Consider the following 17694-nt stretch of genomic DNA (forward strand, 5'->3'; position numbering starts at 1 on the left):
CCTTCTCTCTCTCTCTCTCTCTCTATATATATATATATATATATATATATATATATACTAGCTGAAGGACCCGGCTTCGCTCCGGTATATTTAATCTATTTCATTTAATGTTTGTGTATGTCGTTAAAAGATATCAACACTATCCACTATAACAGTGACATCTACAGCACCCCTCTTAAGTTTGACCTTTATAGCAGCCTTCCCCTTTAACAGTGACTTTCACAGCATACCACCCCTTTGACAGTGACCTCCAGAGTGGCCCGCCCCCTTAACAGTGGCCTTTACTGGATAGGGGGAACGTGTCCTTTAGAACAGCTCACTCTGAGACAGCAGCACTGTACTGTCTGAGTGTGAGCTGCGGGGAGAAAGTCTCCCTCCCTCCCACCTCTGCAGCTGACAGAAGTTGATTTTTACCTTCATTTTTTCAATCCCTGTCGGCTGAGGAGTGGAGGGAGCGTGGCCTAACCAGATCTGGGCATGGCTTAGCGTGACCTAGTAGTTGATTTCTAACTTTATTTTTTCAATCTCAGTCGGCTGAGGAGTGGCAGGGGGTGTGGCCTAACCAGATTGGGGGTGTGTCCTTTTGAACAGCTCACTCTAGGACAGCAGCACTGTGCTGTCTGAGTATAAACTGCAGGTAGAAAGTCACCCTCCCTCCCACCCCTGCAGCTGATAGAAGTTGATTTTTAACTTCATTTTTTCAATCCCCGTTGGCTCAGGAGTGGGAGGAGGTGTGGCATAACCAGATCAGTGGCGTGTTTTAGTGGGACCTGGGGCGGGATTTTAAGTCTTTTGAGGGTAGACACATTGTGGCAGGGGGCGTGTCTGGGCTCCTTCCTGCAAGAGTGACACCTTACAGGCTCATTTGCATGCCAAATAAACTGGATTTTCAGAGGATAAAAAACATCTATTGCTGGAACCATTTTTTGGGAATATCTCAGGAACGGTACATCCTAGAGAGCTGAGACCTGGCCTTAAACCTTCCCGGACACCTGATGTACCTGTGTGCCAAATTTCGTGCAATATATTTGGGGTGGCACCCCTTTTAGACTGGACACGCCCATGTACCTGGGACTTCTGAGCAGAGTACGTTTGCAGCTGATTCCTACACTGCCCTGAATATTGTAGGCTTAAGTAAGTCCAAAGTGAGGCAGTATCTTTAGTGATAGGGACCCATCTGCGGAAGCCACCTTGACGCCTGGTAGGTGGGCCCGACACGTATATGTGCGCTAAGAGCTTCCATTATTCATTTATAGTCATTTATAGTCGATATTGTACCACTTTTATCTAGAATGACCCACATTTCTTAGCTCTATTGTTTGTATATACAGTATAACGGTGTGCAGCCATTTTGTTTTTTGTAATTATGTTTGCTTCATGGATATGCACCTGTGATTCTGAAGGTTTTAGTCTAAATTTTCTTGCAATATATTGGGGGTGGCACCCCTTTTAGACTGGACACGCCCATCTACCTGGGACTTCTGAGCAGAGTACGTTTGTAGCTGGTTCCTAACACTGCCCTGAATATTGTAGGCTTAAGTAAGTCTAAAGTGAGGCAGTATCTTTAGTGATAGGGACCTATCTACGGAAGCCACCTTGACGACTGGTAGGTGGGCCCGACACGTATGTGCGCTAAGAGCTTCCATTATTCATTTATACTCATTTATAGTCGATATTGTACCACTTTTATCTAGAATGACCCCCATTTCTTAGCTCTATTGTTTGTATATTTAACGGTGTGCAGCCATTTTGTTTTTTGTAATTATGTTTGCTTCATGGATATGCACCTGTGATTCTGAAGGTTTTAGTCTAAATTTTCTTGCTACATACACACATACAGTGAGAGGTTTGTTCTGGGAAAACAGGTATTTTCCCCCCAGCATGTGCTGCTGGGCTGATTTCCAGCCAGGTGAGGTCAAATACTGGACCGGATTTTAAATGCCGGTCCGGGTTTTGGCAGCACCTGGCTGTCCTTAAATAGGCAGCTGGGCTCAGAAGCCATATCGTGGTGTTGGGATCTGGGAGCCTTGTGTCTAGATGAAGGCTTGCTACCTGTTTGGCGTGAAAACAGGTTGGTGCTGCTATGAGCAAGGACTCTTTGAGGCAGAATTGCCGCATGGTGTGAATTACCACCAACACCGCAAGGTGACTTTTTGTTTGAATATGACTGCTTGTTTTGTCACTTGCCTAAAGTGTGAATAAAACACTGAACTGGTTGATCCAAAGAACTTGTTTTTGCCTCTAAACTGCATCTGCTATTCCTGTCTACCAGAGCAAGTCCCCACAATTGGTGGAGTACGCGGGCAAGAGCAGTGAGGCTGGCGTGAACGCCGATATTTTTGGTTTCTGCATTTTTCAAGCACGGATGTATGTCGTACATTAAACCAGCTGTATTACAACCAGTGCCCCACGACAAAATGGAGGCTATTGTAAAGCCCTCATGGAGGCTAATCTGCAGCAGCGAGAGACAAACCTGCAGCAACACAATGCTAATAAGCAGCAGCAGGAGACTAACCAGTTGCTGCTACAACACGTGACGGCTTTGCAGACAGCAGGAGTAACCCAAGTGTCTACGATGCCCGGAAATCAGTCTGTGTCGCGATTCATAAGATGACCCCCGCAGACGACATTGAAACCTACCTGGCGATGTACGAAAAAGTTGCCATCAGGGAAAAGCTACCCCGTGACCAGTGGGCTGAGGTTGTCGCTCCGTTCCTGGCATCCGATTCCCAGCGGGTGTATTTCGACTTTCCGGACGATCAAGCGGACAACTACCAAAAAGTAAAGGGTGAAATTTTGGCAAGACTGGGGGTGAATGTGTTGATCCGGGCCCAGCGGGTACATCAGTGGGTGTTTAAGCCGGCTGAGCCTACGAGGACCCAGTATTATGACTTACTCCACCTCTTGCAAAAGTGACTACAGCCTGATGTGCTGAGTCCCCTGGCTATGCTGGATAAACTGTTAGCTGATATGTTCTGGAGGGCTTTGCCATACCCTCTCAGTACTGGATCGGTCAGGTGTCTACTGGCAATGCCCTTGAGATGGTGGACCTAGTGGAACGCTATGAAGCTACCAGGAATCTAAAGGAGGGTTCTGTCGGGAGGGGGGTTGGCAAACCCCGAAAATCTCCACCCCGGGCCTGGAGATTTGATCTGATAAAACCCGCCCAGGATGTACCCATGGCAGACCGATAGTCTTCTGGCGGTGTCAGGAGTCTGGCCATGTAAGAGCTGACTGTCCCCATCGGGTTGAGCACATGGACACTAACTATGGCTACCATCAGTCGCTATATGGCAGGAGGCTGTGTGCAACAGGTACCCCAGAGTCTCTAGATCACTTGTGCAAGGTGGAAGTGGAATACACTCCGGTGGAGGCTCTGCTGGACTCAGGGAGTCTGGTGATCCTAGTAAGGGCTACCCTGGTGCGGTCCACTGAGTATACTGGCCAGAAAGTCGGGGTGATGTGCATCCACGAAGACTTAAAAGACTACCCCACCGCTATGGTGTCTCTAACCACGGTGGCCGGTAGATGGACCCACAAGTTGGCTGTCATCACAAATCTACATTATGAACTTATAATAGGGAGAGACTTCCCGAGCTTCCCGGCACTGTGGCCTGCTATGAGAGTGACTGATACCCATGAGACAGGGGTAACTCTAACAGAGTGGCCCAGCTCAGGGGGGAGACTAGAGCCCTGGGAACCAGAGACCAAAGGGCCAGCGGTAGGGGTGACCGCCACTTCGGTGGAATAGGGGGAGACAACCCCACTAAGTGTGATGGTGAAAGAAGTGGAGGACTTGCCGCCGGGTCCTGAATTGGCAGACCTCAATGTCTCCGGGGATAATTTTGGTACTGCCCAACGTCGGGACCCAACCCTATCACGTGCCTGGGAAAATGTGTTAATAGTAGATTAACCACAACAACCTGGGGCAGAGTTAGTGTTTCCCCGTTTTGTGGTTCTTCAGGATATGTTGTATCGGGTAAACCAACTACGGGGTGAGCCTATTGAACAGTTGGTGGTCCCGCAAACTTGTGTTAGATCTAGACCACCAACACGTTCTCGGGGGTCACCTGGGGCTGCAGAAAACTCAGGATCGTAATCTACAGCGGTTTTACTGGCCCAGCTGTCACGGATGGTGTTGCAGGAAACAATAAGTAACAAATAAAGATCCGACTGACTTGATCCAAAACTAAGGAACAAAAGGGTGAACCCTATTAAAAGCCCTAGAGCTCTCCCTCACTGCTCAGCCCATGCAAAAATCTCAATGATAGAAAGTTGCATGTCCACGTACCTTAGACTGAGTGACACCTGCAAACCCTATAATAGTGAGGGGACACGACCACCGGCTCCCTGCACATAATACAGAGGGAGTCAGGGTCACCTAGAATCAAGTCAACAGGAAAACACAATACAGAAATAGACTTATCTTGAGGAACCAGCAGTAGCAACTTCAAGCAGTGAAACCAATCCAGGAAGTAGTATAAACCGCAAAGTGAGGCAGTATGGGAGGACATATATAGGGATATAGGGAGACAATCACTGCTAATAGATGACAGCTGGGAGAGGTAGAAGAGATGTCAAAGCGAAAGCAAAACAAAAGAACATCATGCAGGAGGTACTGAAGAACGTCTGTCAGAACTTCTTAAAGATCTGGCGGTGACAGTACCCCTCCCTCTACGAGTGGACTCCGGACACACAGAGCCCACCTTCTCAGGATGGGACCTATGGAATGCCCTGAGAAGACGAGTGGCCTTAATGTCCACCACTGGAATCCTCTCCTCAGGACCAAAACCCTCCCAATGAACGAGGTACTGAAGAGAACCGCGGACAATACGAGAGTCCACAATCCTAGAGACCTGAAATTCAAGATTACCAACAACCACAATCGGAGGAGGAGGCAAAGAGGAGGGTACAGTGGGTTGGACATAAGGTTTTAATAGGGACTTGTGAAAAACATTATGGATCTTCCAAGTCTGAGGAAGATCAAGATGGTAGGATTGATGACGGACTTTGTAAGGCCCGATAAACTTAGGACCCAACTTCCAGGAGGGAACCTTCAATTTGATATTCTTAGTAGACAACCACACCAGATCACCAACATTCTGTCACGACCATGATCATGATCGTGACTCTTGAACCGCAGGCTGTTGCCTGCGGTTTGGTCTTATTGTTCAACCACTGGTGAGTGCTGTTAATATGTTGCCTCACGTGTGGTTGCCGCGGGCAACATGATGTTTTGGCAGTATAGCGGCCTGAGCGGTTGCTAGGCAGCTTGCTGTCAAGTGCATGCGGTTGCACCTGGCTTGGTGTGTTTGTATGTGTGCACTTTCCTTGTTTGTGGTGCACGAGGTTTTGTATGTGTGTATTGTGACACTTTTTGTCACCTGCGGTTGCCCGTGGCAACGTGTGGTTTGTGTACATGTGGTGGCAATGTCTCGGCCTTTTGGCTGTTTCCCAGGACATGGTTGCCACGCATGTCGTTGCCGGCGGTAACAGCTGCAGAGTGATTGTTGTTTGTACACTTCCCCTTTTAGTGGCTTTTTCCCTTGCCTGGTGTAGAAAGGGTTAACTCCCTTCTTAGTCTGTGAACACTGGGTGTGTGTGTGGGTGTGGCCACTTGGGGCTATTTAGCTCCTGCTGGACGCCAGACTCTGAGGGGTACTTCAGCCATGGTTAGCTGATGTCATCCTCCTGGTTATATACCATCTGCCAGTGAGGGCCACCCTTGTGGTCATAAACTTTATGTCTGATGTTAGATGATGTGGATATGGTCTTTCTGTTTATTGCAGCTATGGTTTCCTGGGTTCCTGTGTGATGTGTGGTGTGTGCTGTGTCCGTTAGTATTTTTGTGGACAGCAGCACTTGTACATGGGTTTCCTGGGTTCCTGTGTGATGTGTGGTGTGTCCGTTATTATTGTTGTGGACAGCAGCACTTGTACATGGGTTCCAGGCTGTGTGTCTGTGGCAGGTAGGTGGTGTTACTAGTTACATTTACCTGCCATTGCCATTAGCTGTTTATGTTCCCCTTTCCTTGCAGCTTGGCCATTTTAGACTCCTGTTTCTCCGCGTCCAGGAGGAACGGGCTGTCTACCCAGCTCCTAGCTCAGGGATCTGCGGAGGGTTAGTAGGGATCCGAGGTTCCGGAGCATGAGCCCTCCTACCATCAAGGTCGGCTCATGCAGCTAGGAGTCAGGGTCAGATTAGGGATGCGATAGGAGGTGACCTGCTCCCTAATTCTGTGGTCCTGGCCAAGTAGCGACTTACCATCCTCAGCCGTGACACATTCAGGTCCGGACCAGGCACACGTCTCTTATCCGCCACACGCTTATATCTGTCACTCATGCTCTTTAGAATCTTTTAGCTCTTTAGAATGTCCCAAACTGCGGATGAAACCCATATGCACCAAAAAATGGTGACTTATCAGAGGACTCCTGATGACGGTTATTTAAAGCAAACTCAGCAAGGGAGAGAAAAGAACACCAGTCCTCCTGATTCTCCGCCACAAAACAGCGCAGATATGTCTCCAGATTCTGATTGACGCGCTCTGTCTGGCCATTCGACTGCGGGTGGAAAGCAGAAGAGAATGACAACAGAACCCCCAAGCGAGAACAGAAAGCCTTCCAGAATCTGGAAACAAACTGTGTGCCCCCATCAGAGACTATGTCTGAAGGAATACCATGCAATTTGACAATGTGATCAATAAATGCCTGTGCCAGCGTTTTAGCATCGGGCAACCCAGGAAAAGGAATAAAATGCGCCATTTTGCTAAAACGGTCCACCACCACCAGAATCACAGTCTTCCCTGAGGAACGAGACAGGTCCCTAATGAAATCCATGGACAGATGTGTCCAAGGACGGGAAGGAATGGGTAATGGAAGGAGAGGACCTGATGGCCGTGAATGAGGGACTTTGGCACGAGCGCAGGTCTCGCAGGCTGCCACAAAACCCTCAGCCGACTTACGAAGAGCCGGCCACCAGAATCTCTGAGCAATGAGATCCACTGTGGCTCTACCCCCCGGGTGCCCAGCAAGGACAGTATCGTGGTGCTCCTTAAAAACCTTGTGTCGTAAAGCGAGAGGCACAAACAACCTCCCAGGAGGACAAAGACCAGAAGCCTCTTCCTGGGCTGCCTGAACCTCTGCCTCCAATTCAGGATAAAGAACAGACACAACCACCACTTCAGGCAAAATGGGACCCGGGTCTTCAAAGTTCCCCCCTCCCAGAAAACAACGTGACAGGGCATCCGCCTTCACATTCTTAACCCCAGGGCGGAACGTGACAACAAAATTGAAAAGAACAAAGACCATCTGGCCTGTCTCGGGTTCAGATGCTTGGCTGACTCCAAGTAGGCCAGATTCTTATGGTCGGTAAACACGGTAATAGGGTGTCTGGCTCCCTCTAGCCAATGGCGCCATTCCTCAAAATCTAACTTGATGGCCAACAACTCCCTATCTCCCACATCGTAATTTCTCTCTGCGGAGGAGAGTTTCTTCGAGAAAAAGGCACACGGTCGCCATTTGGCAGGAGAGGGACCCTGAGACAAGACCGCACCCACACCCACCTCAGAAGCGTCCACCTCAACAATGAAGGGCAGAGAGATATCAGGTTGTACCAAGATGGGAGCGGAAGCAAAACTCTCTTTGATACTAGAAAAGGCCTTACGCGCCTCTACCGACCAGGAGGAAAAATCTACCCCCTTTCTAGTCATATCAGTCAGTGGCTTAACAACAGAGGAATAATTCAAAATTAACTTCCTGTAATAGTTGGCAAAACCTAAAAAGCGCATCAGCGCCTTCTGATTCTCAGGAAGCTCCCAATCAAGCACAGCGCGGGATCCATGCGAAAACCAGAAGCGGAGAGAAGAAAACCAATAAATTGAATTTCTGGAACCGCAAACACACATTTTTCCAGTTTAGCGTACAATTTATTATCCCGCAGAATGAGCAAGACCTGATGTAGGTGGTCCCTATGAGTTTTGAAATCAGGAGAAAAAAATCAAAATGTCATGTAGATACACTAGTACAAATTTCCCCATTAAATGATAAAAAATGCTGTTCACAAAATGTTGGAAGACGGCTGGAGCATTCATCAAACCAAAAGGCATAACCAAATTCTCAAAATGGCCCTCAGGGGTATTGAAGGCCGTCTTCCATTCGTCCCCTTCTCTGACCCTGACCAGGTTGTATGCCCCTCTTAAATCCAACTTGGAAAAAACTTTAGCCCCAACAATCTGGTTAAACAGGTCCGGGATCAGAGGAAGCGGATAAGGGTCACGAATTGTGACACTGTTCAGCTCCCTGAAATCCAGACATGGTCTTAAAGAACCATCTTTTCTCTTAACAAAAAAGAAACCAGCGGCAACAGGTGACTTCGAGGGTCGTATGTGTCCCTTTCTCAGGCTCTCAGAGATATAAGAACGCATAGCGACCCTTTCAGGTTGAGAGAGATTGTATAAACGAGATTTAGGCAGCTTGGCGCCTGGGATGAGATTAATAGGGCAATCGTACTCCTGGTGAGGGGGCAGCTCCTAAACACCACTCTCAGAAAACACATCCGAAAATTCAGAAAGAAAAGATGGTACAGTCTTAGTAGAAACCTCTGAAAGAGATGTCGAGAGGCAATTCTCTCTGCAAAAGTCACTCCAACCATTTATTTGCCTTGCTTGCCAATCAATGGTGGGGTTATGTTTAGTGAGCCAGGGTAGCCCCAACACTAGAGGAGTAGGTAAACCGCCTAGGACGAAACATGACACATCCTCAACATGAGCATCACCCACAGTCAAACAGATATTGTGAACTATGCCCTTTAATGATTTTTGAGAAAGTGGAGCGGAATCAATAGCAAAAACAGGTATGTCCTTTCCCAAAGTGCATACCTGAAAACCATGTGTTATAGCAAATTGATTATCAATGAGATTGACAGCTGCTCCGCTATCTACAAAAATCTCACAAACAATGTTCTTGCTCTCTAGCGCCACACTGGCAGGTAGGACAAAACGGGAACTACAAGCAAACAGAAAACCTTCAATTTCCGCATCAACCTTGCCAATAGTAACAGATGGAACGTTTTTAGAGGACTTTTTTCTTTTTGTTTCTTTATTATTCTCTAAAAACTCCCTGAATCTCCTAAAATGATTTATACCTCCACAACAGAAACAAACCCTCCTCTGAGAGCTGAATCCTCTGTTGTTAGAGGCAAGCAAACCCAGCTGCATGGGCTCCTGCTCAAAGGGGATTGAGAGAGACTGAGACCCCTGCGCACTGAATGAGACCGCCCCACTGTCCTTGGACTGAGTATGACAGGAAGGAGTGATCTCCCCTCTCTCTCTAAGACGCCTGGCAATACGAACAGCCCGAGACATGGCGGACTCCAAGGAGGTAGGTCTCTCATGAAAGGCAAATGCATCCTTCAATCCCTCTGAAAGACCATGGCAAAATTGATTTCGGAGTGCAGCTTCATTCCAACCAGTATCAGCTGCCCATCCCCGAAATTCTGAACACTATAACTCTGCGGATTGTTTACCCTGGCATAAAAGACGCAGTTTAGATTCAGCCAGAGCAACACGATCCGGATCATCATATATCTGACCCAGGGCTACAAAGAATTCATCCACTGATCGGAGGGGCCGTGCCCCCACCGGCAGCGAAAAGGCCCAAGACTGAGCGTTATCCCTGAGTAGTGAGATGATGATCCCCACCCTCTGCTCCTCATCACCAGAGGAATGGGGAAGTAGGCGAAAATGGAGTTTGCAAGCCTCTCTAAAACGAACAAAATTCTCACTACCCCCAGAGAAGGTATCTGAAAGCGAGATCTTAGGCTCAGAACAAACTCCATGAACGCAAGCAGAACCGGTCACCTGAAACTGAGATACAGTTTTATGGAGCTCTGCGACCTCTAGTGAAAGATCCCGCATGCGGTCCGTCAAGGCTAAAACCGGATCCATGCTTAAGACGGTTTTGGCGGTTTATAATGTCACGGATGGTGTTGCAGGAAACAATAAGTAACAAATAAAGATCCGACTGACTTGATCCAAAACTAAGGAACAAAAGGGTGAACCCTATTAAAGCCCTAGAGCTCTCCCTCACTGCTCAGCCCATGCAAAAATCTCAATGATAGAAAGTTGCATGTCCACGTACCTTAGACTGAGTGACACCTGCAAACCCTATAATAGTGAGGGGACACAACCACCGGCTCCCTGCACATAATACGGAGGGAGTCAGGGTCACCTAGAATCAAGTCAACAGGAAAACACAATACAGAAATAGACTTATCTTGAGGAACCAGCAGTAGCAACTTCAAGCAGTGAAACCAATCCAGGAAGTAGTATAATACGCAAAGTGAGGCAGTATGGGAGGACATATACAGGGAGTGCAGAATTATTAGGCAAGTTGTATTTTTGAGGATTAATTTTATTATTGAACAACAACCATGTTCTCAATGAACCCAAAAAACTCATTAATATCAAAGCTGAATATTTTTGGAAGTAGTTTTTAGTTTGTTTTTAGTTTTAGCTATTTTAGGGGGATATCTGTGTGTGCAGGTGACTATTACTGTACATAATTATTAGGCAACTTAACAAAAAACAAATATATACCCATTTCAATTATTTATTTTTACCAGTGAAACCAATATAACATCTCAACATTCACAAATATACATTTCTGACATTCAAAAACAAAACAAAAACAAATCAGTGACTAATATAGCCACCTTTCTTTGCAAGGACACTCAAAAGCCTGCCATCCATGGATTCTGTCAGTGTTTTGATCTGTTCACCATCAACATTGCGTGCAGCAGCAACCACAGCCTCCCAGACACTGTTCAGAGAGGTGTACTGTTTTCCCTCCTTGTAAATCTCACATTTGATGATGGACCACAGGTTCTCAATGGGGTTCAGATCAGGTGAACAAGGAGGCCATGTCATTAGATTTTCTTCTTTTATACCCTTTCTTGCCAGCCACGCTGTGGAGTACTTGGACGCGTGTGATGGAGCATTGTCCTGCATGAAAATCATGTTTTTCTTGAAGGATGCAGACTTCCTGTACCACTGCTTGAAGAAGGTGTCTTCCAGAAACTGGCAGTAGGACTGGGAGTTGAGCTTGACTCCATCCTCAACCCGAAAAGGCCCCACAAGCTCATCTTTGATGATACCAGCCGAAACCAGTACTCCACCTCCACCTTGCTGGCGTCTGAGTCGGACTGGAGCTCTCTGCCCTTTACCAATCCAGCCACGGGCCCATCCATCTGGCCCATCAAGACTCACTCTCATTTCATCAGTCCATAAAACCTTAGAAAAATCAGTCTTGAGATATTTCTTGGCCCAGTCTTGACGTTTCAGCTTGTGTGTCTTGTTCAGTGGTGGTCGTCTTTCAGCCTTTCTTACCTTGGCCATGTCTCTGAGTATTGCACACCTTGTGCTTTTGGGCACTCCAGTGATGTTGCAGCTCTGATATATGGCCAAACTGGTGGCAAGTGGCATCTTGGCAGCTGCACGCTTGACTTTTCTCAGTTCATGGGCAGTTATTTTGCGCCTTGGTTTTTCCACACGCTTCTTGCGACCCTGTTGACTATTTTGAATGAAACGCTTGATTGTTCGATGATCACGCTTCAGAAGCTTTGCAATTTTAAGAGTGCTGCATCCCTCTGCAAGATATCTCACTATTTTAGACTTTTCTGAGCCTGTCAAGTCCTTCTTTTGACCCATTTTGCCAAAGGAAAGGAAGTTGCCTAATAATTATGCACACCTAATATAGGGTGTTAATGTCATTAGACCACACCCCTTCTCATTACAGAGATGCACATCACCTAATATGCTTAATTGGTAGTAGGCTTTCGAGCCTATACAGCTTGGAGTAAGACAACATGCATAAAGAGGATGATGTGGTCAAAATACTCATTTGCCTAATAATTCTGCACGCAGTGTATAGGGAGACAATCACTGCTAATAGATGACAGCTGGGAGAGGGAGAAGAGATGTCAAAGCGAAAGCAAAACAAAAGAACATCATGCAGGAGGTACTGAAGAACGTCTGTCAGAACTTCTCAAAGTCACATTTCCGTATTCCCCTAGTACCTCTCCCGATTATCAAAGTACCATTTGACCGAATAGCTATGGACCTCATAGGCCCAGTTCCGAAGTCCGCCAGAGGGCATCAACACATCTTAGTCATTCTAGACTACGCCACTCGGTACTCGGAGGCGGTGCCACTGCGACATACCTCGACCAAACTCATAGCTAAGGAGTTAATGGAGATGTTTTCCCGAGTACTACTACCTAAAGAGGTTCTGACCGACCAATGGACCACTTTTATGTCGAAGGTGATGAGGGAACTCTGTAAGTTGCTGCACATAAAACAACTACGGACGTCCGTTTACCATCCGCAAACAGGCGGTCTGGTAGAACAGTTTAACCAAACATAAAAAAATATGTTGAAAAAGGTAGTATCTAAAGATGGGAAGGACTACGACCTCCTTCTGCCCTATCTTATGTTTGCAGTGCGAGAGGTACCTCAGGCCTCTCCTGGGTTCTCGCCCTTCGAACTGCTATATGGCAGACATCCTCGAAGTCTCTTGGACGTGGCCAAAGTGGCGTGGGAACTACCCACTCCACATAAAAGTGTCATTGAGTACGTTACCTGGATGCAAGATCAGATAGAGACAGTGTTGCCTCTTGTTAGGGAGCATATGGAGGCAGCTCAGCGAGCCCAGGGTCGGGTCTATAATCGGCAGGCTTAAGTCCGGATCTTTAACCCGGGTGATCAGGTTTTGGTTCTGGTGCCGACCGTGGACAGTTCCTGGCTAGGTGGCAGGGTTCCTATGAGGTGCTCGAGAAAATTGGAGATGTAAACTACAAGGTACACCAGCAAGGGCGGCGAAAGCCGGAGCAGGTTTACCATGTTAATTTACTCAAACCGTGGAAAGATAGGGAAACCTGTATAGAAGACGGGTTTTCTAGGAGAAGAGGTACCAGCCTGTCTGTCTGATGCAAGAGAAGCGGCTGCCACAGTAAAAATTGCTGACAGCCTCTCCTCTAAACAGACTCAGGGGTCTATTTATACTACTATGGACACTATAGGGGAATATTTATACTACTGGGGGCACTTTAGGGTACCGTTTAAACTACTGGGCCACTATAGAGGACAATTTATACTACTGGGGGCACTATAGAAATCCATTAATACTACTGGGGCACTATAAGGGACCATTTAAACTACTGGGGCACTGTAGGGGGCATTTAGACTACTGGGGGCACTATAGGGTACTATTTATACTACTGGGACATTATAGAGGGACATTTATACTACTGGGGGCAGTATAGAGGGACATTTATACTACTGGGGGCACTATAGGGGACCATTTATACTACTGGGGGCACTATAGGAAACCATTTATACTCCTGAGGGGGCACAATAGGGAACCATTTATACTACTGGGGCACTATAGGGGGCCATTTATACTACTGGGGGCACTATAGGGGGGAATTTATACTACTGGGGGCAATTTAGTGGACCATTTAGTTTCAAAAATCATTTATTTGGTTTTTGAGAAATTTAAACAAAAAAAAAGACATACAAAACAAAATCTTTTAAATAAAATACAGAAACAATAATTATTGTTAAAGGCATATACATGTTTGTTCAAGATTCGATATATTCATCGCAGATGAAGTTCCATCAGGCCCTGTTGAGGGCATCATGTAACAGATAAAGTTCCAAACATTGAGTAATGTTTGACATAGGAGCTTATAAAGAAATACTATAGCGTATATCTGGAGCATAGGCGGAGGACAGCCAAGGCTCCCAAACCCTTTCAAATGAACAGAATGTATCAGTACGTATGGCAGATAATTTTTCACCTTGAAGAATTTTGGTAATCCTATCAAGGACCATCTGGAAGCAAAGAACATCAGTACGCCACTTAAAGGCTATGTGGATTCTGGTGGCCATCAATATGTGTTGGGAAAGTTTAAACTTGGCGAATGTCAGCCAATGTGGTTTATAGCCCAATAAGCATAAGGGAAGTGACGTAGGGTAATTACATTGCAAAACTGTTGACAATAGTGCAGTTGTTTGGGCCCATAGCCTTCTGACAATTGGGCAAGTCCACCAAATGTGGATCATAGATCCCTCTTCTTCACAACCTCTAAAGCAATTTGGGGAAACCTCTGGGTACATCCGATTGAGTCTAGTAGGAACCATATAGGTTCTGTGAAGTATTTTAATTGAGGTTTCAGCTAATGTAACCTGCCAGGATCCTTTTGTAAGGGTCTGCGATCTCTGATACCATTTGGGGAAAGAGGATTCCAGTTGCATATCCTCCTCCCAAGCCTTCATGTAAGGTAATTTAACCTCTTCGGGTTTTTGACAGAGTAAGCCATAGATACGAGATAGTAGCCCCTGCCTATAAAGGGAATATGTGACTGATCTTTCAAATGGGGAGAATGAAATATTCCTATCTGTTATTTGCAATGACATCAAGAAGGAGAACACTTGGTTCAAAGCAAATTCTCTTCAGGTGGAGGGGAGTGCATCTCCCTGAAGCTATCCATTGTTAACAATTTACCTCTAGATAGGAATTTATGAAGCATACTTAATTGATTGCTCATCCACCATGAAAAGTTGCGATGTTGGAGACCCGGGGTGAACTGCGGGTTCCCTAGTAAGTAAGCTAGAGGGGTGGGTTTGGATTGAAGATTACTCTTGAATCTAACCGATCTCCACAGGAGTAATGAGTAGTATGATAATGGCGAAGTAGACTTAATAGTACGCGGGATACTACCAACATTCCAGATCAAAGCCCTCCAGGAATATGGAGAGAGACTAGAGGCCTCCATTTCAATCCACAGGGGATGTAGTTTCGGATCTAGGTGGGTTAAGAACATTTGTGCTAGTCTGGCTGCTTTATAATACTTCAACATATCCGGGACAGAAAGCCCCCCGACTGTCTTGTGCCTACACATAATTGATTTGGCAATGCGAGGACGTTTATTCGCCCATATAAACCTAAGCACGTCTCCCTGAAGGGATCTCAGGTCCGATAGTGGGATAGGTACTGGGAGAGCTCTAAATAAGTACAATAACCTTGGAAGCGTAACCATCCTAATTATGTTAATCCTCCCCACCCATGATACTGGAAGTTTCTGCCATGACGCTAGATCCTGGCGAATCTTACGATACATTGGTAGATAATTTATTTTATATGTATTTTCTAGTGAGCTCGGTACTGAGACCCCCAGGTAGGAGACATGCCTCGGTCTGCACTGAAAAGGGAATTTTTGTAAAAGTAAGGTTTTTGTTGTTTCTGGTGTATTACAAAGCATTAGTTCAGATTTGGTGTGGTTTATTGTTAGGCCCGATGCTTTGGAAAAAGAGTCAAGCAGTTTTAGTAGTGAAGGGAAGGAAATAATAGGGTTAGTAATTGATAACATTAAGTCATCAGCGAACAGACTCAACTTGTGTTCAGTGGCCCCAATCGAGAAGCCTGTGATGTCTTTGTGTGCTCTGATACGGGCCGCTAAGGGCTCGATGGCCAAGGCAAAAAGTGCTGGGGATAGGGGACAACCTTGACGCGTTCCCCTCCCTATATGAATGGGTTGGGATAGAGTGTTCGGGAGTTTGAGATTGGCTTTAGGGTTGGAGTAGAGAGCTTGGATAGCCCTAAGAAAGGGTCCCCTAACACCCATTACTGTAAGGACCTTATACAAGTATGGCCAGGTAACTGTGTCAAAGGCCTTTTCAATATCCAATGCCAGGAGCGCAAGCGGGATCTTTTGCTTCTGAGATGAGTGTATTATGTTCAATATTTTTCTTATGTTGTCTGGGGCTTCCCTTCCAGGGATGAATCCCACTTGGTCTCTATGGATGAGGTCTGGAATGAACCTGTTAAGTCTGTTAGCTAATATTGATGTAAAAAGCTTGTTGTCAATATTCAGTAGAGAAATTGGTCTGAAGTTAGTTGTGAGCAAAGGGTCCTTATTAGGCTTAGGGATGACCGTAATGGACGCTTTAAGAAACTCTTCCGGGGGTGTGGCTCCCTGCATAAGCTGGTTGCATATGTTAGTAATGTGAGGGATAAGTTGTGGAGCCAATTTTTTATAGTAAAGAGCAGTATACCCGTCGGGGCCTGGGGCTTTTCCAAGTTTAAGGGACTTAATGGCAAATGTCACCTCATCTGTCGAAATTGGCTTGCTTAATTCAGACTGCGCCTCTAGGGATAGAATAGGTAGCCTAGTTGATGACATAAAATCGTCTATCTGAGGAACAGTATCCCCCCCTGGTGGGTATAGAGAAGCTCATAATATTTATGGAAAGTTTTATAAATAATATCTGGGTGGGAAGTGACATGGTCAGGCCTAGTACGGATCTGAAATACCTGGTTAGTTTTTTGTCTCGCTTTTAGTTGACTGGCAAGCAGTCTATCAGGCTTGTTAGCGTACCTATAATAAAAAGAACTTGTCCAGCGGAGGGCTTTCTCAGTATTATTAGTAAGTATCATATTTAGCTGCTGTTTCACATCTTTAATGGCTTTTAGGAGATATAGAGATGGGTTCTTTTGGTGTGCCCATACAAGTCTATTAAGTTTAAACTCCAGATTAGTTTGAGTCTGTGTACGTTCTTTTTTGCGTCTGGATGCTATACTTATCAACTTACCCCTCATAAAAGCTTTATGTGTAAGCCAAAGATTTATGGGGTCCATATCAGGGGTAGCATTGTCCGCAAAGAAGTGGGAAACATCTTCTTGTAATTGGGAAAGAATTGCAGGTTGTGTTAAAATGGATTCATTGAGTCTCCATATTGCTCTGGTAAAGTTTTGGTGGGATGCTGAGAAAGCTGTAAGGACCATATCGTGGTCTGACCAGGGTGATACAATATGCCTGGAATAAGATAGGTTAGGGAGACTGGATGTAGAGGCAAGGATCAAGTCAATACGGGAGTATACCTGGTGAGCAGGGGAGTAATATGTATAGCTCCTTTGAGAGCCGTTATGTTCCCTCCATGTGTCGGCCAAAGAAAGGGATTGCAGGAGTTGGTTTATTCTGCTGGATAAAGTTTTAGAGCGTGGAATAGGTTGCGGGACAGAACGGTCTAATGTAGGGTGAATGGTAGTATTAAAATCACCGCACCAAATTATTTTATGGTAGGAAAGGGATTCAACTATTTTACTTACTTCCTCTAGGAACGAAATGGGTCTATCATTAGGCGCGTAAGTATTAACCATACATACAGTTTCCTCTCTGTATATCCCCATTAAAATAACAAACCTTCCCTCCAGGTCAATATTGGTATAGGTAATAGTCATGGGAAAGGAATTTCTCAAAAGTATTACCGCACCCCTGCTTTTAGAGAGGTAAGTGGACGAGTAATATCTTGAGTACTGAGCATGAAGATATTTAGGGTGGGAGGTGTGTGAGAAATGGGTCTCCTGAAGGCAGATGACATCCGGCGCGTGTTTAAGATATGAAGAAAATGCGGTTTTCCTCTTCCTAGGAGAATTAAATCCCCTAACGTTATGGGTTAATATTTTATACATCTTGAAATGTTAGAGGAGAAACCTGAACGCGCCAGACCTCATCCGCCTCCAGCCACACCGCCCCCCCAGCTGTCCAAACAACAACATCCTCCATAGTCACGTACATATGCAATGCCTCAAAATGGGGAACAACATAAAAATGGGTATAAAACAACAAAAAATAACA

The 17694-nt window shown here is 45.9% G+C and overlaps 1 long non-coding RNA gene across 1 annotated transcript; it reads left to right on the plus strand.

Moving 5' to 3' along the window:
• Positions 1–307: 307 nt before the first annotated feature.
• LOC120991679 lies at positions 308–15408 on the plus strand. The gene is made up of 4 exons (XR_005776759.1): positions 308–541; positions 10915–10919; positions 12048–12057; positions 15398–15408. It is a non-coding gene; the product is annotated as an uncharacterized LOC120991679 (long non-coding RNA).
• The last annotated feature ends 2286 nt before the right edge of the window (positions 15409–17694 follow it).

This window comes from Bufo bufo, chromosome 2, assembly GCF_905171765.1.
Source record: "Bufo bufo chromosome 2, aBufBuf1.1, whole genome shotgun sequence".
Classification (NCBI taxonomy): Eukaryota; Metazoa; Chordata; class Amphibia; order Anura; family Bufonidae; genus Bufo; species Bufo bufo.